Source organism: Bufo bufo, chromosome 6 (genome assembly GCF_905171765.1).
Source record: "Bufo bufo chromosome 6, aBufBuf1.1, whole genome shotgun sequence".
NCBI lineage: Eukaryota > Metazoa > Chordata > Amphibia > Anura > Bufonidae > Bufo > Bufo bufo.
Genome location: NC_053394.1, coordinates 75,529,243 through 75,555,634, shown reverse-complemented (window position 1 = coordinate 75,555,634; position 26,392 = coordinate 75,529,243).

The window sequence follows — 26,392 nt, the reverse complement described above, 5'->3', positions numbered from 1 at the left end:
AACATGCGTCATCGGGTGCTATATATCACCCGATGACGCGTTCCTTCAAGCCAGCCAATCACTGTAATGCCAGTAGCCAACATGGCTACTGGCATTACAGTGAGGGCAGTAGTTACCTGCACGTTTATTGGCTGCTGAGACGCGAGCATGGCGCTCGAGCACATGCGGTACTTGGTCGAGTATCGCCATGTGCCGAGCATTGAGATGCTCAAGCCGAACAGGTGTTTGGCCGAGCATGCTCAATCAAAACTATTACTGACTTGTTGACAACTGTGTCTCATCCTTATCATGAACCTCTTGAGACACTAATTGCGGTTGACTTATTGGCACCTGTGTTTCATCATTATCATCCACCTCTTGAAACACTAATTGCCGTTTCCCACTGTCATCTTCTTCTGACTGTGGATGCTCAAGAGTTTGGGAATCAGTGTACAAGATCGCCTCATGTCCCTCTTCAAGTGGGCTTGGCAATCAAGGAATGGGCTGAAAAGAGCTCCTCAGAATATCCGAGTGTGGGATCACTTGTTTGCCAAGACTCTCCATTGTGGGAAGAAGGAGGATCAGGGTGAGGATTTTGTTGACCAGACTCTTGGCTACTGAGACTAGACTTTGTGGAAGAAAGGGTGGTGCTTGACCTACTGGAAACATTATTTGCTGCAATCCAACCGACCACCTGGTTGCACTGGTGTGACTTCGAGAGTAGTGTCCTGTGCCGCCCTGCAAACTGGGATATGAAGCTAGCTAACATGGATGAGCGTGTTTCTTGTGCTCTGGCAGCAGGCACAGTTTCACCGCACCCAGGGCCATGGCCTCTGCATGCACCATCAGCAACACAGGCACTTCCCTGTCCCTTACTGCTCGACTTCTGCATATTAAATGCTTGCAAGTATGTCACATGTACAGTAGCGCAGGTTTTGTAAGTATATGCGCAAATAAATTCAACTGAATGTTACAGATATTTAGGATGCGCAAACGTTATACAGGAGATGTAGCGCAGGTAATGTCGCTGTCACCAGCAGTGAAAATAATAAACTGAGTGTCAGTGATATTTAGGATGTGCAAACGTTATACAGGAGATGTAGTGCACGTAATGTCGCTGTCACCAGCGGCGAGAAAATTAGACTGAATGTCACTGATATTTAGGATGTGCAAACATTATACAGGAGATGTAGCGCAGGTAATGTCGCTGTCACCAGCGGTGAAAAAATTAAACTGAATGTCACAGATATTTAGGATGCGCAAACGTTATACAGGAGATGTAGTGCACGTAATGTCGCTGTCACCAGCGGCGAGAAAATTAGACTGAATGTCACTGATATTTCGGATGCGCTAATGTTATAATGGAGATGTAGCGCAGGTAATGTCGCTGCCACCAGCGGCCAAACAATTGCGCTGAATTTCACAGCCCAAATGTAACACAACAGATCTAGCAGAGGTTGTGTCACTGTCAGCAGCGGCCAAACAATTGCACCCAATTTAGCGCAGGTTGCACTAATAATATATATGGCAAATAAAACTATAGTCCTTAAAAGGACTTTTGGGTCTCAAACACCTTTCACCAGTAAACCCTGCCTAAAAAAAAAAAAATCCCTACACTATCTGTCTCTTCTGCTGCAGCTCTCTCCAACTAAGGCTTATTGCACACGACCGTATGGCTTTTTCAGTGTTTTGCGGTCCGTTTTTCATGGATCCGTTGTTCCGTTTTTTGTTTCCGTTGTGTTTCCGTTTTTGTTCCGTTTTTCCGTTCCGTTTTTCCGTATGGCATATACAGTATACAGTTATTAAATAGATAAAATTGGGCTGGGCATAACATTTTCAATAGATGGTTCAGCAAAAAACGGAACGGAAACGGAAGACATACGGATGCATTTCCGTATGTGTTCCGTTTTTTTTGCGGACCCATTGACTTGAATGGAGCCACGGACTGTGATTTGCGGGCAATAATAGGACATGTTCTATGTTAAAACGGAACGGAAAAACGGAAATACGGAAACGGAATGCATACGGAGTACATTCCGTTTTTTTTGCGGAACCATTGAAATGAATGGTTCCGTATACGGACCGTATACGGAACGCAAAAAACGGCCAGTAAACGGGAAAAAAAAACGGCCGTGTGCATGAGGCCTAAGACTGAGCCGAACCACGCGTCATTGGTTGCTATATAGCACCCGATCACGTGTTCCGGCCAGCCAATCACTGTAATGGCAGTAACCAACATGGCTACGGCATTAGGCTACATGCACACGACCGTTGTGTATTTTGCGGTCCGCAAATCGCGGATCCACAAAACACGTATGGCGTCCGTGTGCGTTCCGCAATTTGCGGAACGGCACGTACAGCCTTTAATATAACTGCCTATTCTTATCCGCAAAGCGTGGACAAGAATAGGACAGGTTATATTTTTTATGCAGACCATGGAACAGAGCAACGGATGCGGACAGCACACGGAATGCTGTCCGCATCTTTTGCGGCCCTATTGAAGTGAATGGGTCCGCATCCGAGACGCCAAAACTGCGGCTCGGATGCAGACCAAAACAACGGCCGTGTGCATGAGGCCTTACAGTGAGTGCCAATACCTCCGCGCACATTTATTGGCTGCGTAGCAGCCAACAAACGTGAATGGAGGAGACTCGAGCATTGCGCTCGAGCACACGCGGTGTTAGGCCAAACACCAAAAAGTGTTCAGATGAGCATGCTCGCCCACCACTAATAATTTCCAAACTTTGACTATCACTTCTAGTTTATTAAAGTATGACTATTTTTGCATTTTGGGTTGAAATCCTCCCTACAATCTAAGATTAGGTAATTATATAACACAAGATCTTACTTATCCATACCACTCATTTTAAGGATCAGCAGACTGTGCCAGTACTCAGGATGTAAATCAAAACCTCTAGTAAACCTTTGTCTAGTGTCATTACTGTCTTTTATGTTTTTTGATAGTTTTTTTGTTTCAAAGTTTTTTTTCCTATCTCCTGCGGTATAAACAGAATACATTTACAGGAAGTTTCAGTGACGGCCCTGTGATTTCATTGTTAAATGTTCCACGTTGCCCTTTGTTTTTGATGGAGATGATCCTAAATGCTTCTTTCAGTGAGGGAGAAATGAAAGGCTGCATCATTTTGTAATTTTAATATTCCGCTGTGCACATCTGGCAAACCTTTTTATCTTACTTTAGAGAAATGTGCCCAACTGTTTCCTTGAGATTTTTCTTCCTCCCTATAAATAACCTAAAGCAACATGAATATTCTCACTTGTCAGTGCCGATCCATTTCAGAGGTTTGTAGGATACATTTTGTTTCCCGCTTTCATCATATTTACGGTATATTATTGAAGAAAGAAAAACAATAATAAGGTTATATCATTAGCGAATTGATTCTTAACCAATTGAGTTTCTTATGAATTTCCCAAAATTCTATTTCAATATAAAGCAAAGGTTTTGACGATTCAATTTGGACAAATTGCACAAAAAGGCTCCTGCCACTTTACATTTTAAATTCTGTACACTAGTGAGGGAAACAGGGCAGGGAAGATGAAGACAGAGAATCACATGTCCTTGGACAGAGTCCTAGCATGTTGGCCTCACAGCCAATCAGGAGAGATGATATTGACTTGTCTACTAGGCACTATGTAAGGTCCCAAGGAGGGATACCATTCTGAACTGATAGGACATGTCTGTCACATGTCTAGTTAGATAGGTATACTGAATTGATTGATAGAAAGACATGTTTTAGCACTATATGGGGAATTAGTGTATTGTGTGTTTTACAGGGCTTGAGGTATATACAGGCCGTGTTGTTCTGCACATCAGTTTTTAAAGAGACTACTCTTTTTTAGGTGCAGGAGCCAGCTAGCAGTCCAATAAATGGTTTGTCTCACTTCAGCAAGTGGCATTTATCATGTAGAGAAAGTTAATACAAGTCACTTACTAATGTATTGTGATTGTCCATATTGCTTCCTTTGCTGGCTGGATTAATTTTTCAATCACATTATACACTGCTCGTTTCCATGGTTACGACCCCCCTGTAATCCATCAGCAGTGGCCATGATTGAACACATAACAGTACAAAAAAAATCTGTATAAACAGCAAATGTTGCCAAACAGGGATAATTATAGATAAAATACAAACGTCAAAAAATAAATTAAATAGGCGCGAAATAAAAATCAGCTGAACACCTGATCGACCAGAATATCTGAATGGTGAAAGTATAAATATCATTTCGAAAGCATAATATAGAGTATATTATACTTGATAAAGTATGTCATCCAAAGAGTAAGGCTGGGTTCAGGGGTACACCGCCAACGAGGCGAGGTGAGGCGATTGCTTCAGGCAGCACCAGGTAGGGGCAAGAGGAGGGCAGCTGAAGGGTCATCGGCAATGAGTGCTTCCATTGTGGAAACGCTCATCTCCCAACTGCATCGCAGTACTCAGGACAGTTGGCGCACATTGCAAGGGGGAATTATTTTACTGGCAAATATTTTAAGGAGTCATTTTTTGTACTGGCACACATTATAGGGGGAATTATTACTACTGGGGACACTGTGGTGGCATTATTACTTCTGGGGGCAAAATGAGACTACTATTTGGTGCACTGTTACTACATAGTGCACTGTGGCATAGAAGGCATAAAATTATTACTATTGGTGGGAGTTTTGGGAGAACTGTTACATTGGGAGGCACACTTGCACAGTATCAGCTTAGCACAATTATTTTTGGAGGACACTATGTTTTTGGCACTCTAAGTTTCAGGGACACTATTTGTGTCACGGATCAGTGGATGTGAACCCACTGTGGCACTGACTAGCAATACTTCAAAGGGGGGCGTGACTAAGCAGCTACCCGGATTTCACTAGAGCCTCAGATGGTGAGGATAGGCTTGACTGTCGGTAGTTGCCAGGGGCTACTCTGGAGTATAAACCAGACAGTGACAGCTGGTCCAGGCAGACCCGGAGGTACCTGCGAAGGTACTGACAGTATAGACGTAGTAAGCCAGGCAGGGTCGTTACCAGGAGCAACAAGACAGGAACCAGAGGATGAGGCAGAGACATAGTCAGGAAAGGGTCAGGGCAGGCAGCACAGGAGCAAGGTCAGACAATCCGGGTTGGCAACAGGAGAGACAAAGCAAGCAGGCATGGAACAGACTAAAAGCGGAGTCCAGGAACGAAGTATAGGTCAGGAACACAAGTGGTTATCAAGTTTTTTAGCAACAGATTAGGACCTTGACTGAGGTATCCAGGAAGATGGCTGAGCCACTAAAATACCTGCAGGAGAGCCAGGGTTGGTCATCAAAGTCACCTGACCTAACCCACACAGCCCAGGGAGTGAAGCTCTCCGCCCTTAGGGCAGTGAAACCAGACACCAGCAAAAAGCATGATGTGGCCAGGGCTGAATGGAACCCATGGAGCGGAATCCTAAGCACCACAGCACGTACAGGCGACTGAGTCCAGGACTGCAGCGGTGGACAGAAGAATCATCACTGAGCATGGGGCCGAGGTCCGCGGCAGCAAGCGGGGGGACAGCGGCGCACGGCACCCGCTGTTACAATTTGCTTGGCACAGTTATTTTTTAGGGCACTGTGTGCCAATAATTATTGAAGGGGAACTATCTGAATGGTACTAGTATTTTCAGGGGGATTATCTGTTTCTGCAGTATAGTATTGGGAAGCACAGTCGGCACAGAATTAGAGGTGGCAGGTTGGGGTGATCAGAAGGTGAGGAGGAGGACAAGAGATGGCTGAAAGAAATCATCTAGGCGGTCTAGTCTGAATGGAGAAGATGAAGAAAGAGAACGTCTACATCAGAGGACACATCACTGGATGTAAGAGGTATGTGGTGCTGTATTACCCTGTATGTTTTGTAGCTCTACACTGCGTGCAGAATTATTAGGCAAATGAGTATTTTGACCACATCATCCTCTTTATGCATGTTGTCTTACTCCAAGCTGTATAGGCTCGAAAGCCTACTACCAATTAGGCATATTAGGTGATGTGCATCTCTGTAATGAGAAGGGGTGTGGTCTAATGACATCAACACCCTATATTAGGTGTGCATAATTATTAGGCAACTTCCTTTCCTTTGGCAAAATGGGTCAAAAGAAGGACTTGACAGGCTCAGAAAAGTCAAAAATAGTGAGATGTCTTGAAGAGGGATGCAGCACTCTGAAAATTACAAAGCTTCTGAAGCGTGATCATCGAACAATCAAGCGTTTCATTCAAAATAGTCAACAGGGTCGCAAGAAGCGTGTGGAAAAACCAAGGCGCAAAATAACTGCCCATGAACTGAGAAAAGTCAAGCGTGCAGCTGCCAAGATGCCACTTGCCACCAGTTTGGCCATATTTCAGAGCTGCAACATCACTGGAGTGCCCAAAAGCACAAGGTGTGCAATACTCACATGGCCAAGGTAAGAAAGGCTGAAAGACGACCACCACTGAAGAAGACACACAAGCTGAAACGTCAAGACTGGGCCAAGAAATATCTCAAGACTGATTTTTCTAAGGTTTTATGGACTGATGAAATGAGAGTGAGTCTTGATGGGCCCGTGGCTGGATTGGTAAAGGGCAGAGAGCTCCAGTCCGACTCAGACGCCAGCAAGGTGGAGGTGGAGTACTGGTTTGGGCTGGTATCATCAAAGATGAGCTTGTGGGGCCTTTTCGGGTTGAGGATGGAGTCAAGCTCAACTCCCAGTCCTACTGCCAGTTTCTGGAAGACACCTTCTTCAAGCAGTGGTACAGGAAGAAGTCTGCATCCTTCAAGAAAAACATGATTTTCATGCAGGACAATGCTCCATCACACGCGTCCAAGTACTCCACAGCGTGGCTGGCAAGAAAGGGTATAAAAGAAGAAAATCTAATGACATGGCGTCCTTGTTCACCTGATCTGAACCCCATTGAGAACCTGTGGTCCATCATCAAATGTGAGATTTACAAGGAGGGAAAACAGTACACCTCTCTGAACAGTGTCTGGGAGGCTGTGGTTGCTGCTGCACGCAATGTTGATGGTGAACAGATCAAAACACTGACAGAATCCATGGATGGCAGGCTTTTGAGTGTCCTTGCAAAGAAAGGTGGCTATATTGGTCACTGATTTGTTTTTGTTTTGTTTTTGAATGTCAGAAATATATATTTGTGAATGTTGAGATGTTATATTGGTTTCACTGGTAAAAATAAATAATTGAAATGGGTATATATTTGTTTTTTGTTAAGTTGCCTAATAATTATGCACAGTAATAGTCACCTGCACACACAGATATCCCCCTAAAGTAGCTAAAACTAAAAACAAACTAAAAACTACTTCCAAAAATATTCAGCTTTGATATTAATGAGTTTTTTGGGTTCATTGAGAACATGGTTGTTGTTCAATAATAAAATTAATCCTCAAAAATACAACTTGCCTAATAATTCTGCACTCCCTGTATATGTAATGTTTTCTAAGTATGTGTTTAACAGTAGGGCTGGAGGAAAGGGGTTAGGTTAAGAAATTGGCATGGGGGCTGGCGTTTCAGTTTTTGCCAGGTGCACTCCTGGCTGGGTTCACATCACATTTCTGTTTTAAGTTGAACGCATACAACAAACATATAGGTCAAATAGATGCCTCAGATGGATATCATACAGTGGCATCCATCACCACAGAGTTCCATTGTAAAAAATAAGTGCAATGAGCAGGACCGTGGTACAGTTACGCGGACGCCAAATTATGCAGTGGGTCCGGATATGGGTATATAAGTCTATAATTTTTGTTGGTGACGCCAATTGCAGCGTGCGCAGGGTACAGTCTCAGAGCCCTTTAAGGTGTTTCATCTCACGTACCAGGTTTGGAATGCCAGAGTGGTATGATGTCTCTGTGTAGTAATAGATATAGTGTCAACGGTGTCTCCTACCTTGGTACAGCTGGACTCCTGGATCCTGTCTCACTTGCAATAAATGAGTGTGTTGCAAGTAGGAGTAATTAAGGGTTTCGGTAGCAATAATTGAGATCCAGACTTGGGATATAATTCAAACTTGTCTTTACTTGATGCAGCATTAGTCCACACGAGATACAGCAATAGTCTTGGGTCCCAGCAGGTATTGGCAATGTATGGCAGGGATCAATATCTCTTCTGCTTCTATCATGTGCCTGGAGCTCTCTTGCAGGATTAGTCGTCTGCTTATGGCTTTGTAGTATGTGGCAGGAATCTATATCTTCTGCTCTGTCTATCTTCTGCTGTGTATGGGACTGACTAGCTGAGGAGGAATTTGGCTTCTCCTGGTCTCTGGATAGTACTCGCAGTTCGCTCACAGGGAATGGTTCTTCCTGGAGTTCTGGAGGTGCTGCTTGCTTGTCAACCAGCTGAGGCTGAAGGCTCAGACTGGGGATGAAGATCTTTGGTCTCAACCGAGACAAGATCCTGGCTTGGGATCCCTATTTCTGGGAGCTCCTACCAGCACAGCCTTCCCCTAGCCGGGGTGACTGGCACACTAACTTCCTTCCCTCCCCATGAGGCAGGACATGGGCGAGCCCACTCTGCTTAAAAAGGGGGGAGCTAAACTGGAATGTACTATTCCAGTCTAGATATGCTAAACTGTTACTAAGGCCATGCTAACACATTGCTGCCACCTGCTGGTGTACATGGAAATTACAGCAAATACATGTAACAGGCTTAGAATATGCACATTTGTGAGGAATATTAAATAAAATCACATTAGATGACAATGCACATGTTACGAACAAATAGTAGCGGGGAAAAAGAGCTTAGTAACATAACTCTGGGATGTTACATAAGTATAACATTTTTTTCACAGGACTGAATGGAAAAGCGTTGTGTACTACATTTTTGTATCCTTTTTTTCTCTTCAAATGTATAAGTTAAATGTAGGCCACAAACGGAATGGGAACCCAGCCAAAAATGTAGGAAAGTGTAGTGGGAACAGACATCAGTTCATTCATACAACTGGTAGGGCATCTAGTACCTTTGCCTGTTGATATCGTGTCCCATGTCTCATGCTTATATTCCATGTCTTATTTCTGTTATTGCAATGTGCCTCTTTGTTGCAAGTTTTTCCCTGCTATCTCCCTGTACCTCACCTCCTCCCTTCTCTCTGTGCCTGCCATTTTACATACATGCTGTTACTCTTAACATTTCCCTTCAAACCCTGGCCAAAAAAAAATCTTTTCACCTACAGGTTGTGTAGAATTACAAGGATTCAGCCTGGAAATGAGCCTCATCTGGATTTTGCAGTGGACTTGAAGCTATCTGATAGATATCAAGTTGAAGTTGGTCAAAAACAAACCACCATAGCCATACTGTCTCATGATACTCATATTTTAGCATAGGTATTAACTCAGAATAGTTGAAGACAGCCTATAATGTCCTAAAGCCATACAATGTCCGTTGATAAGTACACCATGTGAGATGCTAAACAGAGATGCAAATGATTCGTGATATTCAAATCATAATCCAAAAAAATTTAATCAAATGAAATTAAATTCACCATGAATAAAACAAAACATGACAATAATCTAAAACAGAACAAATCAGAGAATAACAAGGGAATTCTTCAGAGCAGGAATTTGGAAATAATCACTAACTACAAGTCAAGCAGAATTATTCACACTGTACAAAAAAAAGTTTTTTCTTTCTCTGACTAGAAAGACACTTCAATACTATAATAGTAGTATAGTATAAAACCTACAAAAAATCTCACCAAAGCTCGAATGAAACACTGTTTTATTGAGACACAATCTATGAACACTTAAAAAGGATGAATCACTACAACAGAAAAAGTTTTTTTTTTTGTATTAGTATTATAGTATAATTGTAATTAATATTATGCTGAACTTGATGGTTGTTTTATGTCTTTCTTCAGCCTTATGGACTACAGCAGGCATGAGCAACCTTTGGCACTCCAGCTGTGGTGAAACTATGACTCCCAGCATACTTGGAATAACTATAGAAACATATGGAGCATGCTGGGATTCGTAGTTTTCCAAAAGCTGGACTGCCGGAGGTATCTGACCCTTGGACTATATTATACTACCATGCAATCTTAATCAACAGTAACGACCTAGTGTGCCCGTTCACTAAAAAGTGACATGCTACAGGATTAGAGAGTTCTTGAACAGCAAGGAGCTGTACCTGCTGCTCAAAAAGTTCCCCCTGCTGCTTTATTGCCAGGGCCGGATATACACAGTAGCTACCTCTGCACTTGCGGCTCTACTCGGAGCAGTGCAAGTGTGATATTGTCAGAAACAGGAGAGATGTCCAGCCCTGTCAATCAAGCAGAGGGGTGGGCGCCTCTTGACCAGTAGAGACAACCGCTCACTGCTTGTGAGCTCTTTTTGATGAATGAATTGATTCACTCATCTCGATTCAGGACCATCAAATGGAAATGAACAGAAGGGTAGAATATGAACAGCATTAAGTAGTTAATACCTTCTTTTTCTCCTGCTCTGTAGAAATTATGCAAATGTATAATGTTAGTTATTCATTTATTTACATGAAAAATAGAAAAGTGACCCTAAAAAAACACCTATCGCAGTAGAAGGAGAGAGAGAGAAGGAGAAAAAAACCTAAAGGGGTTGTCCAGGAATTTTACTATTGATAGCCTATACTCAGTATAGACCATCAATATCTGATCGACAGTAAGCGTCAGCTACCTGCTTCATCATTCCTCTGTCATCCGTGGTTCAACAAAGGCAGGAGTGATGCAGTGGGGTAGGTTAGAATTAAAACTGGAGGCAAAAAGGAGCATCACTCTGTGGCGAGCATTTAAAGGGGTTCTCCAGGAATTAAAAAAAATGAAAATGCTTAAATATTATTTTATAATAAATATATTCACAAATACCTTTCATTACTTAGAATGGCTTCTTTTTTTTTTTTTTAAGCAAATCTTTATTATCATTGTGCCATATTGAATCGAAAGATACATATCAGTTATAATAAACATGGATCATGTAACACATCTCGTGTACATCGTTAATTATTACAATCATATGCAGTGAAATAAGGTGCTGACACAACAATTTTTTATTGTTTACACCCTCCCCCCCAACCCACCCCTCTTCCTCTAACCCTATAACAAAACCTCTCTGGATATCCCTTATCTCCTAACAAGCCCCCTTCTGCAATACATCCTAGACTTGTGGTGTAATACAACTCCTAACTCCCCTCAGCAGTTTAACATCGCCCCAGCTTCAACTTGCCTAACTGACCCTTAAGGTCTTCTTGTAAATACCATGCTGTCAGCTGGAAAGGTTCCATTATGGTAACATACTCTGATTCCTGTATGTATTTTAAAATGAATTTTTTCCAAGTCCTGTATAATTTTTTCCCTAGAATTTCTTTTTTAGTTAGAGCGTCAAGCCATTCTAAATGGAAAGTATGACACAGTTGTCTTAGTAATACCTCTACAGTCAGGACGTCTGACTCTAACCACTTCGATAGCAAACACTGTTTAGCTCCCAGCACCACTATCACTGTGAGACCCATCTCCTTCCCTTTCCCATCTCCTACGGTTCCCCCCGTACTATCAGCGTGGAAAATAACCATAGTTGGTGACAGCTCTTTCTGGTAATTGCTGGTCCCTCTCAAGATTTGGTCTACCGGACGCCAAAATTCCTCTAATCTTGGGCAGTTCCACAGACCATGGAGAAGGTCAGTTTTTGGCGTAGAACACTTAGGGCAGGCAGTAATTCTATCAGGTTTTGTCGCTGTTACTGGCAGGTCTAATCCATACACCGCGTGATGGATGATCTTAAAATGTGTTTCTCTCATCCTCTCATTTAACACCACTCTATTCAAGGCGATAATACCTGCTCAGACAACAGGCTGAATATCCTTAACGTCCAATTGGACGCCCCATCTCTTGAAATGGCTTGTTTTGTCTGAGGAGCAATCATTAGGAGAAATAAAATGGCCGTCGTCCTATCAGTTCACACAAAACCTGTCCTAATCACACAGGAGGACAAGTTACTTCACCACAATGAGCCATATTGCTGCCTCATCCTCCTCTGTGCTCTGCTTGTCAGGAATCATGATCCAGAATACAGGTGAATCTCTGTGGGAATGGAGATGATGAGGAGACATGAGAGGAGGGTGAGGTGTGGCTAATGAGCAGCAGCACTTGTTTACAGTCTCCATTACCACAGTCTGTCCTGCCCTTCCTCTCTGTAATTCATGTCTCCTCATGAACTAAATTCCCCAGAGATTCAGCTAAAGTTCTTATCATCTGTATTCAGGATCATAATCTCTGACAAGTAGAAAGGAGGAGGAGGCAGCTCTTTACCTCAGTGTTGTTTAGTAACTTGTCCCCATGTGTGATCAGGACAGGTTTTGTGTGAACTAAAGGGACAACGGCCTTTTTGTTTCCCCTGATGATTGTTTCATAGACAAAATGAGACATTCTAACTAATGAAAGGTATTTGAGAATATATTTATAATAAAGTAATATTTAAGTATTTTCATTTTCTTAATTCCCAGAGAACCCCTTTAAGGGGATATCACACTGTGTGGGGGGCACCACGGGATCATCCTGCTGTGAGGGAGGGTACATCGGGACATCCATACTGTGTAGTGGGCACTAAGGAGTATATACTAAAAGGGGTCACTGAGGGGGCATCCTACTGCAGTGGTGGAACTTAGAGGGCAACATGCTGTGTCAGGGACACTGAAGGGATCACCATGCTATAAGGAGGGAACTTAGGGGACATGCAACTGTGAGGGGGCACTTAGGGGTCATCCTACAGTGAGGGGGCATGTAGGGTAATCATACTGAATGGTAGTAACTAAGGAGGCATCTTACTGTGTTGGGGTCCCTAAGGGGACATAATACAGTGTGGAGTGGTACTAAGGGATAAAAATACTGTGGGGGCACTAAAGATGCATTAAGAATGTCTGGGGGCACTAATGGGCATCATTACTGTCTGAGGGAGGCACTAAGTGAGGAGGCACTAAGGGGCACCATTGATGGGGGGCACGGAGGAGATTGGGTGCAATTTGAATTGTGGCTTATTGTAAAAAAAAATGTTGCACTGTACTAAAGACCACTGGTGTCTCTCTGTACCTTTTTTCGCCTTGGACATTCACCCAATGTATATCCAGGTATGTGGACCTGGACAACCATTTGAAATCCTATAAATCTGGTCCATAGGTGAGCAGTATTAGAACAGGAGCTATTCTTGTTACTATTTTTATTGGGCTTGATTTCCTATTGAAAAAAATATTTTCAGACAATTTGTAGACCAGTACATCTCTAAAATTGAGATTGAGATGCCTAGCAAGAAAATGATATTTTGCCATACAGATAGTACACACAGATTATAACAATTTTTGGAGACTACCATATCAACAGCCTAGGAGCAACATCAAATGAGAAGAAGTAAAGTTACCAGAGCGACACACAATCTGGCACCGTCAAATCCAAGAATTATCTATTCGATTAAAGTATTATTCTATGTGTAATTTATCTGTTTATCTGGAGCCTGTATTACCTATTTATCTGGAGAAATGGACACTATATACACTGTTCATCGAAATGCAGTATGACTTATCGCATCTGGATGCTGTATGCATTATTGATCTAGACGCTATGATCAATACATATCCAGATGCTGTATACTATTATCTCGCCACTGTTTAATAGAGTACAATGCAGTGGTCACAGGCATAGAGATTTGCCTTATGACAAAACAGTATTGAGCCTCTGTAGAGAAAATGTTTTGCCTGCCTTTTAGTTCTTTTCTGATCTTGAATTATCTGCGGCACAATAAACATAAGGGGATCTAAATTTAAATTGTAAGAATCAGCATAACGAGCGCCATTCAGCACCATGCCAAGTAAATTGAATCAGTATAGGAATTTTAAAGCTCTCAACACCTTTCTGAAAACAGAGCTATATTCTGCTAAACTTCTAGTCGTCAAGAGAAAGTTATTGTCCCTTCCATCATGAAAAAAGCCACCTAAGGAGAAGACCAATGAATCAAATACCTGCCACTAAAAAGACATTTCGGCTGAAATCATGCAGTTTTTGTATCCAAGAGTGTCTGGCGCAAAAATTGCACTGAAAACCGCCACAGAAGCTGCATGACTGATTTCAGGCTTGTGCTACTCACATAGCCAAATGGCCAGATGTTGTCACCATCATCAGACTGCAAGCAAATATACACATGTAGTATCAAAAGCATGTGCAAGAACACAAAAATCTTGATTGATACAGTGTCTTTCACCTGCAAAATCCTCTTCTTCTCCCATCATCTACTGACAAGATAGCAAACTGTGTGACATCACAACAAGGGATGGGCGAATCATCTTCAATGGTACATGCAAAGTCGATTGGCAAAAAACGTTGTTGTAATACTGTACAGAGTTCCCGCTCAGTACAGTATTAGAATGTATTGGCTCCAATGAGCCAAAATTCTTACTTCGCGAAATTGCACGAGACTTTGTGTAATAACTTTAGAATTAATTATTACTGTAAAAAACCCTGGTACCAAACTCGGGTTTAGTTACAAGATACCACTAGGAACCGAACCCGAGTGTGGTTCCAAAGGTTTTTACAGTAATAATTAATTCCTGAAGTTATTACACAAAGTTTTGCGCGACTTCACGAAGTAATAACTTTGGCTCAAGAGGTATGACATAGGACGTGAGGGCGTGCCACGCCCCGCCCCCGTACCTCCGCTCCTAGCTCCACCGCACCTCTCTGAGCGTCTGTGAAACGCCATATGCCGGACGAGGGGAGGAAGAGGCCACCGCATAGCTCTCTGTCCTCATAGGCAGGTTTGTTTGACTGCCTCGATGGCTTTTAATTGCTGCTGTAGCCCGATGCCGTGCAGGTGACGTCCTGCTTTCTGCTCTGTATGGCCGGACGATAGCTGATGATTGGGGCAAGTCTGGTTTGTGGATGTGAAGCCCCCTTCGTCTGACGCTCTTTCCAGCTCCCTGTCCTTTGGCTCAGTAAGCAGCTCTAGGAGGCTGAAAATCGGTGGACTCTGAGGCGCCTGATTAGTGGCTGTGGAGGTCCGTTTACAGGTATGGGCATATAACTGCATTTACTGGTGCCCTCTGTGCTCTCGGGTGGCGTTAATTGTTGCGGATTTGAGGACACAGATTTAGCGTCTATTGGACCTCTCTTTATCACCATCGGTGTCGGTATGTGTGGCAGGTGCGGGTTCTAAGGGTTTCCTTGGGCCCTGAGTTTGTTGGAGGGCTGGGCCGAAGGGCTGAAGGGTGCACTTGGTGGGAGCAGGAGTACCCCCCGCCCGGCCACAGCCGTATATCGACGCTATCTTCACTGGTTTGGTTGTGCATCTAACACACTAACTCGTTCTCTGCATTACCCCAGATGGGGAAGAAGATTGGATCCCTGTGAGAGAGGGAGTAAGGGAGAAAACATTTGTGTTTGTTTGGGTTACTCTGAACTGCATTGAATTTAACTGTATATATTGTCCGAACTTTCCAGGCCCATTTGGCAGCCTTCATGCTGTCCCCTGTGTTGAATACTGGAGAAAAGGGCTGAAGACTGGTGAGATCTGCAGGGGTCCCCCCTGTTTTAATGTTGGATGTATGACCCCTAGCGTTTCAGCTATCTAACCTTAAACATACCATATTTACTAACAAAGACTTACTAACAAAGCCTAACGTATATTAACTTGGACTGATTGGTGTGTTTATATATCCGCTACAATAATATTTAATCCCTAACCCAGTTCATTCTCCATTATTTCCGCTACATTAGTTTTTTTTAATTATGTTCTGAAATTATGCTTATGCTGTTTGGTATTTTGATTCATTGATCTACTTTAGTTTCGGAAATCAGGGGGGGGGGGGGGGGGTCCCTTGAAAGGAGGCCCTGGGAGTAGCCCTCAAGCACGCGTAGATACATTTTTGAGGTTCCCGACCCCCAAAACTAGGGGTGGATACCAAAAAGCCGTAGCCCACCTTGAGGCGGCAGGAAATAAGCCTACCGCTTCAATGTTGGTTTCTACCGAAGCTGGGGAGGTTGATAGGGAAGGTCTCGATAGTGAACATGACTAACAGCACTGTATCTCAATTAACAACCACAATGCCAAGCATTACAGGGGGACATTACCATAATTAGGGACGAAATCACAAAACTCAGAGTAAAAGTGAAAGATTTGGAGTTGGAGATGGGGGAGGTAAAAAAAGGAGTTGGGTTTAACAAAAAAACGAATTGATAGATCTGGAGGATAGATCTCGGAGGAATAATATAAGATTGGTAGGGTTCCCTGAGGGGGTGGAACAAGAGAATCCAGTGGACTTTGTGCAAAAGTGGCTGGTGCAAACCTTGGGAGCGGATTATGATCTCTCTACGTTTTGTGTAGAACTAGCCCATAGAATCCCCCTGAGGAAGCCCCTTCCCAGGTGCACCCCCTAGAGCTTTAATAGCTAGACTGGTTTGCCCCAAGGATCGGGATTGGGTACTCAGATGTAAAAGAGAACTCCATAAAATTGGTTTTTATGGGAATGACATCCAAATATACCCAGATTTTTGCCGTGAGACACAAAACTAAAGGCGGTCCTTCTCTGACGTTAAAAAAAAGATTAATTCAGTCACATATAAAATATGCAATGTTGTATCTGGCTAAACTCAGGGTGGTCTATAATGACTCTGTGCATTTTTTTCCCACACCTACGGAGGCTACACAGTGGCTTGATTTCGCCGCTCTGCAGCCTCTGTCGGGATTTCTTATTTTTTGAGTATGTACGCATTTTTATATGTTGGTTATATGGTGGTGTGGAGGGAGGAGTGGGGTTGGACCGGGAGTGGGGTTGGCGAAGTGGAAGAGGCTGATGGGGATAATTTTCTCTGTGAGTCAAAGGGTGGGTTGGGGTAGTGGTTATCGGTGGGGGGTGGGTATTGGGGTTTGGGAGGGGATGGGGGGTTGGCTGCTGTCGCTGGGCCTAGGGGGCTCCTCTTCTCCCTCCTGCCGGTCTACGGAGCATTTTGGCTTGGGATAGTTTAGAATGATGCGTAGGGTTCTGTGTTGGAATGTGCGAGGTTTGGGGGATAGAGTGAAAAGGACAGTGGTCTTTGATGTTATGGCTCGGCACCTCCCGGCAATTGTGGCCTTATTGGAGACGCATGCAACGGTTGAGAAGCTCCCCTAATTAAAGAGGCGATGGGCGAAATTGGAGTACCACTCATACCTGTCATCATACTCGAGGGGTGTGAGTGTGTATATTCATCATGGGGTTAATTTTCAGCCGTTGGATGTTAAAGTGGAAAGGGAGGGCCGATTTGTGTTTCTTTATGGTCAGTGGAGTGGACAGGAGACTATTTTAGCTTTCGCTTATGTGCCTCCTCCTTTTGCCTCCACTGCTCTATCTTTGCTGTCTTCATTTATTTGCAGTAAACCCCCGTGCCAGTTATTACTGGTAGGTGACTTTAATTTGGTATTGGATCCGAGACTGGAGAGGATATCTCTTTCCCCTGAGCAGAGGCATTCTCGGTCTCTCCTGTGTAGTATTACCCAGGAACTTGCATGGGTTGACGTCTGGCGTCATTTGTATGGAGAAAAAAAGAGTCTACTCCTGCTTTGGCGGACATATAGGTCAATGTCAAGAATTGACTTAGCGTTTGCAAACGAGGCTATGTCTGACCAAGTGGTGAAGATGAAATACGAACTGCATAGCATCTCTGACCATTCTCCGGCATTGCTTCTGCTCAGTGGAGTGGGGGTAAATACTATAGGTAAACCCCTATTGGTTGGAGGTCATTGGTGAGTGGGATTTAATTAATGGGGAGATTCTTGAATTCTGGCATCGAAATGAGGGCTCCACCCACATTCACTTTGTATGGGACGCTTTGAAGGCCTATATTAGAGGCCTTTATTGAGCTAAAATAAAAAGACAACGAGCTGAGTTTTATAAGCAGGAAAATGCATTGAGGGAGACAGTTAGGAAGGTGCAGGGGGCGTTGACGAAGCATGGCACGGATGCATTACGTCTAGAATTGAAAGAAGCTAATCAACAATATAGGACTTTTATGGTAAACAAGGCCCAACATAAACTTTTTTTTCAAGGACAGAGACATTTTAGTGAGGAGGGGAAAACAGGGAAATTGTTAGCCGCACTGGTCGCAAATCAAAGGGGGGGACTAAAATTAGGCACATTAGGAATACTCGGGGTCAGATAGTTAAGGATCCAGAGCAGATTAGACAGGAATTTGCCGAGTATTACTCGGATATAGATAGATCTGAAACGGTATGTAGCTCTTCAAAAATCAACGATTATTTGGATCAACTAGAAATTCCCTTTCTCTCGCCTCAGGAAACTAGAATGCTTGACCATCCAATACGACAGGCAGAGTTAGAGGATGCCCTTTGCTCGGTTAAATATAACTCCTCCCCTGGGGCGGATGGTTTGCCATTTGAACTCTACAGGTACCATGCTAAGGTACTTCTCCCTATTCTGCTGCAGGTTCTAAATGAATCATATAGATATGGATCTCTCCCTCCATCTTTCAGGGAGGCAAATATCACCTTTATCTTAAAAAAAGATAAGGATGGTAGTGAGGTTGGGTCTTATAGGCCCATATCACTCCTTAATACAGACTATAAGATCTTTGCTAAATCTTTAGCAAACCGTCTTAAACGAGTAATTGCAACCCTGGTTCATACTAATCAAACAGGATTTATTCCCGGGAGACAGATTCAGGCGAATCTCTATGGGGTGTATTTGAACCTGTCGGTAGGGGCGGGACCGGACCACTCCATCTTGTCTTTGGATGCTGCTAAAGCGTTCGACAGGGTGGAGTGGTCCTTCCTGTGGCGAACTATGGCACATTTTCGATTGGGGTCTGCGTTTATCGCTATGACTAAACTGTTATATACCCAACTAATAGCCCGAATTAGTATTGATGGAGTTAATTCCTCTATTATTGAGCTTCCACGCAGTACGAGACAGGGTTGTCTGCTCTCTCCCCTTCTATTTGCGCTATTTATGGAGCCGTTGGCTTGTAGGAGCCGTTTGAATGGTCAGATTCGGGGCTTCGGGGTAGCGGGAGAGAGTGATAAAATTAGGCTCTATGCAGACGATGTTATCCTCTTTCTGGATCAGGGCTGGAAAGCCATCCCCTATGTTATGCAGGTTATAGAGGAGTTTAGTCTGCTTTCTGGTTACTTAATCAACTGGGATAAGTCCTCACTCCTCCCTCTAAATCGAAATGCTCCCGAGGGGGGCTCCTGGGTCCGGATACTGCCTTTGGATGACTCTCTGGACTATCTGGGGATAAAGATAGGTGTCCCTATAGGGAGATTTCACAAGCTAAATCTCTCCCCGGTAATAGATAAAGTAAAGGGGAAAATCAGAGCCTGGAAAAAATTGCTATTATCGCAATCCGATCGATTGGCATTAGTTAAAATGATTATATTACCTCTGGTGGTATATCCGATCTGTGCCTCCCCCATCTGGATAGAGGATGCTTTCTTTTATAGACTGGAAGCCTTAATAAACGATCTAATCTGTGGGAGAAAGAGGGTCCGTATAAAGCAGAGGTATTTGTGGTTGGCCGAGTCAGAGGGGGGATTATCACTTCCTTTCTTCCAAGGGTACTTTTTTTCTGTGCAGCTATAAAGGTGCTGTAATTTTAGAGAGAATGCACTTTGGCAATATTTAGTTAGGGTAACTGGTAGGTCACTTGATAATATTTTTTTGCACTTAGAAACAGCACAGTTTGGTGAGTTGGACACTAGTTGTTTAATCCCAAGAACTCTGCAGAGGGTCTGGGATAGATTGAAAGCGATTTTGCAGGAGCCACATGTGCTTAATTTTACCCCGCTGTGGGAGGATCAGAATTTACCAGAATTTTTTTTAATTAACTGATCACATTTATTGGACTCGTAGGGGTATCACTAGAGTGGAACATCTGTTTGTTGCCGATCGTTTTAAAGCTTTAGGGGACTTTAATTTCACTAACATTTCGTTTTTAGATCAATTTATGTATGCACGCTTAAAACATGCCTGCGAAGCTACACTAAATAAAACATATATGATTACCCAACAACACTTATTTTTTGACTACTGTTTTTTACACTTAGGGAAAAAGATTAAAATGGCACAGATTTATTTGAAAATGCGAGCTTCACTGTCTACGCTGATTTCTTTTAAAAGTACACTTAAATGGGAGCGGGAACTGAGAACTCCCCCCCTCCCCTGGCTACAGATTTTTCAAAATACGAAAAAGGTAATATCTCTAACCAGTTATAGATTGATCCAGTTTAAAATTTTGCATAGGTTATACTATACACCGCAAATGGACTGATCCCCTGAATGGGACCAAAGGGAATAAAACTTAACATTTAATCATAGTTAATTTAGAATAAGTGGCACGAAAAAGGACAATCACAAAACACATAAATGGACAATTGATCTCGACAAGGGGCCAGCACAACACGACGGGCTGGGTCCTTTCACCAACCTTAAAGTAAAAAGCAACAAAATGCCACCAGTATCTGCCGATCCATCCTGTATTGATGTGTTTTTAGAACTAGTTTCACATCAGGTCGAGGAACTTAGACCTTCACATTGCTCTAATGTTGACCGTGCCCAGGCCACCGTGATCTCTGACCTTGAGAATGACCGCTCCATTGTAATTAAACCCTCGGACAAGGGGGGTAACATGGTGGTCATGGATCAGAGCCAATACAGCGCAATGTGTGAATCCCTTTTGGGCGATCCCTCTACTTATGAGGTGTTACCTCGTGATCCATCTAACGAATTTAGGTCAGAACTAAAAACCATCCTAGAGGAGGCCAAATTGGCACACATCATCTCTGATGAAGAGTTCAAGTTTCTGTTTCCCCCGTGGGACGACCTATAGTTTCAGGGGTAGGTAATCTTTGTCAAAACGCGGGCATATACGTGGACAAAATTCTGGCTCTATTTGAGACTACCCTTCCCTCCTACACCCGCGACACGACAGACCTCCTGAAGCGGTTGGAGGGCATCTATACTGAGGCAAACAGTCTACTTGCCAGTATAGATGTGGAGGCACTGTACTCTAGTATCCCCCACTCCTTGGGTCTTAAGGCTGTTGAACATTTCCTGAGCAGCCGAGGTCGCCAGTATTGCGCCCACAGTCTCTTCATCCTCCGTCTGTTGGAGTTCATGCTCACCCATAATGTGTTCTCCTTCAGCGGCAGGGTCTACCACCAGCTCAGGGGCACCGCGATGGGGAGTCCCTGTGCCCCGTCGTACCCACCTGGGCTGGTGGGAGGAGACCCTGGTATTCACGGACGCTGGATCCGCTCTCCTGGATCCCGTGGGACTGTGGGCGCGATACATCGATGACATCTTCATCATCTGGAATGGTGATGACGTCTCGTTCTGCTCCCTAGTGAAGGCCCTGAATGTAAACAATATAGGTCTCTGTTTCACCAGTGAAAAAAACATTGCCCACTTGCCGTTCCCAGACGTCCTTATCTCCAAAACAGAGGAGCGTGAGCTGACCACGACGGTTTACAGGAAACCTACCTCGACAAATAATCTACTTAAGTGGGAGAGTAGTCATCCGCTCCCACTTAAGAAAGGTATCCCAAAAGGTCAGTACCTCCGTCTTAGGAGAAATTGCTCCTCTAAAAAAGAGTACATTAAACAGGCTGCTGACTTGCGACTAAAATTCATTCAGCGAGGATACCCTGACAAGGTGTTGCGACAAGCCTTCAGAGCAGCACTTCAGGTAGACCGTACAGATCTTTTAATTCCTAAGTCTAACCAGGCACAGACAGGGAATCTCATTCGCCTAGTCAGCACTTTTGATCGTGCAGCACCTGAGGTTCGCAAAATCATACGTAACAACTGGGGTGTCCTACTGATGGATCCAGATCTTAGAGAGGTTCTGGGACAATGCCCCAAAATTACTTATCGCAGAGGACGTAATCTCCGCGATAGATTTGTCACGACTGTGACTGATCCAGACAGGTCTGGGAGGAGAAGGTCGCAGCGACTTGCTACTAGCGATAACTTGTGAGTTTGCTCCGTGGTTCAGGGTATGTCATCTGGGTTTTGCCTTGTGAACCTTTTTGTCCTGACTGGGAGTTTGTAGGCATCCTTCTCAGGTGAGTCCTGTCTGCCACTCCCAGCTACTATATTAGTTTCAGTTTCACTTGCAGTCATTGGCAGATATAGTCCTTACTTCCAGTGCTACTCTGACCTTGGAAGGAGATCGTTTGATGGTGTTGCTGTGGAGCTCTTGTCCGGCGTGGACTGTCGTGTTTGGGATCGCCTTCTCTGCTCGTGACTGGATAAGTCTATCTCTGCTGTTGTTTGTTTGTTGCTGTCTTCCCCTTTTGTTTTCCTAGACGTGAGTGATGGTGACTAGCGCTCCCATCGGCCTTTCCCCAGTCCAGTCTTGTTAGGGCGACTGAGGGTTTAGGCATCCTGCTCGCCGCACGGGTTCACACCCCGTCTAGGGTATCAGGGCAGACAGGTGCCAGCTTAGGGTTAGTCAGGGGTGGCCATTCTATTTCCCATCCGTAGATAAGGGTCCCCCTTCCCCTCCGTCTGGTGCGACACGACTGCTGCTGGGATAGCGGTCGTGACAGTATATCTGGCCTTTTAAAAAAAAAAAAAAAGGGACATTTCTTTTTTTATTTTTTTCCTGCTTGCTGTTTTGCTTTCTATTTTGTCTGTTCCACTATGGATCCGGTTTCGGTTTTGTCGAAACAATTACAGGGGTTATCCCTTGAAGTGGCAGGATTAAAAGCAACAGTGCTACAGCAGCAATCCTTGGGTTCCACCGTTGCTACGGGAAACCAAGGTACTCCTGAGCCAAAAGTGGCTTTACCTGATAGGTTCTCAGGAGGGAGAGACCAATTTGTAACCTTCAGAGAAGCTTGCAAATTGTTCTTCAGGTTACGCCCTAGATCCTCCGGCGGTGAGGAACAACGGGTGGGCATTGTATTTTCTCTCCTGCAAGGAGATCCGCAGGCTTGGGCTTTCTCCCTACCATCAGACTCTCCGGCCTTACGATCAGTGGAGGAGTTTTTTGAAGCCCTGGGTCTCGTATATGATGACCCGGACAGGGTCTCACTGGCTGAGTCTAAGCTACGTAGACTTCGGCAAGAGAACCGGTCTGCTGAACTATATTGTTCCGAATTCCGTAGGTGGGCTACTGATACGTTATGGAACGACTCGGCCCTTAGGAGTCAGTTCTGTCAGGGGTTGTCTGAAAAATTAAAAGACGCGCTGGCAGTATACGAGGTCCCTGGGTCTCTTGAGGCTGCTATGTCTCTGTCCATAAGAATCGACAGACGACTCAGGGAGAGACTATTAAATTTTACGGAGGCCTCTATAGGGTAGGGATCGGTCTGTTATGGTCCAGTCGAACCAATGCAAATAGGGGGCGCCACTAGACGGGTGAATCCTCCTAAGTTCCGCCGTAGGTCAGAGGTTTGTTTTTGTTGTGGGGGGAGGGGTCATTTTGTAAAGGTTTGTCCCTCAGAACCCAAGAGACCACAAACAAAGGAGCCGCCGGAAAACTAGAGTCCCCAGATTGTGCGGAGGAGAACAGTCTGGGCGTATTCGTTTCCTCCATACGCATGTCTCAGTTTTTGTTGTCCGCTACCGTTGAGGCGGGCAATAAATCTGAGATCTGTTCCGTCTTTTTGGACAGTGGGGCGGGGGTCAACTTGGTGGATTCACGGTTTGCTCAGGCTCTGGGTTTTACTCCGGAACCGGTATGCAGAACTATTCCTGTTTTTGCCATCGACTCCTCCCCTCTTACTCAGAGAGAGTTAACTCAGATCATCCATAATATCCATCTGCAGGTAGGGGACCTCCATAAAGAGCATATCTCTTGTTATGTCCTGGACGGTCTTCCAGGCTCCTATGGTATTGGGGCTTCCCTGGCTGGTGACTCACAATCCAGTGGTGGATTGGCAGGCTGGGGAGATTGTGGAGTGGAGTGAACATTGTAAGGACAACTGCTTGAGTAGTAGGTGCTCTACACTCTCTGTAACATCTTTACCTGCCTTTCTGTCAGATTTTATGGATGTGTTCTCTGAGAAGGGTTGTCAGGGGTTACCACCTCATCGTCCATATGATTGCCCGATTAATCTATTACCTGGGGCAAAACTACCTAAAACCCGGTTATACAGTCTTTCCGGCCCGGAGAGGAAGGCTATGAAAGATTATATTTCGGAGAGTTTGGCTAAGGGACACATCAGACCCTCTTCTTCACCTGTGGCTGCAGGGTTCTTTTTCGTTAAAAAGAAAGATGGGGGCCTACGTCCTTGCCTGGATTTCCGGGAATTAAACCGGATAACTATCCGAGATCCCTATCCTCTTACTCTCATTCCCGACCTCTTTAATCAGGTTGCTGGTGCTAAATGGTTCTCCAAAATGGATCTTAGAGGAGCCTATAACCTGGTTCGCATCAAAGAGGGGGATGAGTGGAAGACGGCTTTTAATACTCCGGAAGGGCATTATGAAAATCTGGTCATGCCATTTGGTCTTACTAATGCGCCTGCGGTATTCCAACATTTTTTCAACGATATTTTTAGTCACCTTATCGGGAGATTTGTTGTGATATATCTTGATGACATCCTGGTCTATTCCCCGGATCTGGATACTCATAAGATCCATGTGAGACTAGTGCTGCAGATATTAAGGGCCAACAAATTGTTTGCTAAGTTAGAAAAATGTGTGTTCGCCGTAAAAGAACTGCTATTTCTGGGGTATGTGTTGTCAGATTCAGGTTTCCGCATGGATCCAGAGAAAGTCCGGGCGATTATAGACTGGGATCTGCCTGAGAACCTGAAGGCATTGCAACGCTTCCTGGGGTTTGCCAATTTTTATAGAAAGTTTATAAAGAACTATTCCTTGGTGGTCAAACCACTGACGGACATGACCCGAAAGGGATCCGATTTTTCCAAATGGTCACATGCAGCCAAAACTGCCTTTGCATCTCTGAAGGAGAGATTCACCTCGGCCCCTATTCTCGTACAGCCAGATGTCTCGCTTCCTTTTATTGTAGAGGTTGACGCATCAGAGGTGGGGGTGGGAGCGGTACTATCTCAGGGCCCGTCCTCTGGTGAATGGCGTCCGTGTGCTTTCTTTTCGAAGAAATTGTCTACTGCAGAAAGGAACTATGATATTGGCAACAGGGAACTTTTGGCTATTAAGTTGGCTTTTGAAGAGTGGCGTAATTTTTTGGAGGGGGCGGTTCATCCCGTCACGGTAATTACTGATCACAAAAACTTATTATATCTGGAGTCTGCTAAACGTCTCACCCCTAGACAGGCTCGGTGGTCGTTATTTTTTACTAGGTTTAATTTTGTAATAACCTATCGCCCGGGGGCAAAAAATACTAAGGCGGATGCATTGTCTCGAAGTTTTCCTGGAGGGGGTGATGTTGAGGTACCAGAGCCCATTTTGCAAAAGGGGGTGGTGGTCTCTGCATTACACTCAGGTTTGGAGGGGAGGGTGTTGGAAGCTCAGGGGGACGCCCCGGCCTCCTGCCCCTCGGGTAAACTGTTTGTGCCAGAAAATTTACGACTGGAGATACTAAAAGAACACCATAACTCCACACTGGCAGGACACCCAGGTAGTAGGGCAACCTCTGAGTTAGTGTCTCGTCGGTTCTGGTGGCCTAAATGGCGCCAGGAGGTGTTGAATTTTGTGTCTGCATGTGCTACCTGTGCTCGTTCTAAGGTAGATCATACTCATCCGGCAGGGCGTCTTTTACCTCTGGCCATCCCCAACAGGCCTTGGACGCACCTGTCAATGGATTTCATTACGGATCTACCAGTATCAGCGGGGAAGACTGTTATTCTTGTAGTTGTTGACAGATTCAGTAAAATGGTGCACTTTATTGCTCTTGCCGCATTGCCTAATCCTAACACACTGGCTCAGGTTTTTATTGACCACATCGTGAAGCTTCACGGGGTCCCTTCCGATATTGTTTCGGATCGTGGTACCCAATTCGTTTCTAAATTTTGGAAAGCTTTTTGTTCTCGTTTAGGGGTTCATCTGTCGTTTTCTTCATCTTTCCATCCGCAGTCCAACGGTCAGACTGAACGTACCAATCAAAACCTAGAGACATATTTGAGATGCTTTGTTTCCGAAAATCAGGAGGAATGGTCATCTTATTTACCGTTAGCCGAGTTTGCCATTAATAATCGTCGTCAAGAATCCACCGATAAGTCACCATTTTTTGGTGCGTATGGTTTCCATCCTCAGTTTTGTACGTTTAGTGAGGGGGGGCCGTCTGGGATTCCCGAGGAGGAACGATTTGCGTCTTCACTTTCTTCAGTGTGGCAGAGTGTGCAAGAAAGTTTGAAGAGAATTGGTGGTAGATACAAACGTGCGGCTGATAGGAAGCGCTCTGAAGGTCCGGAACTTGGGGTGAATGACTTGGTGTGGTTGTCTACCAGAAATATCAAGTTGAAGGTTCC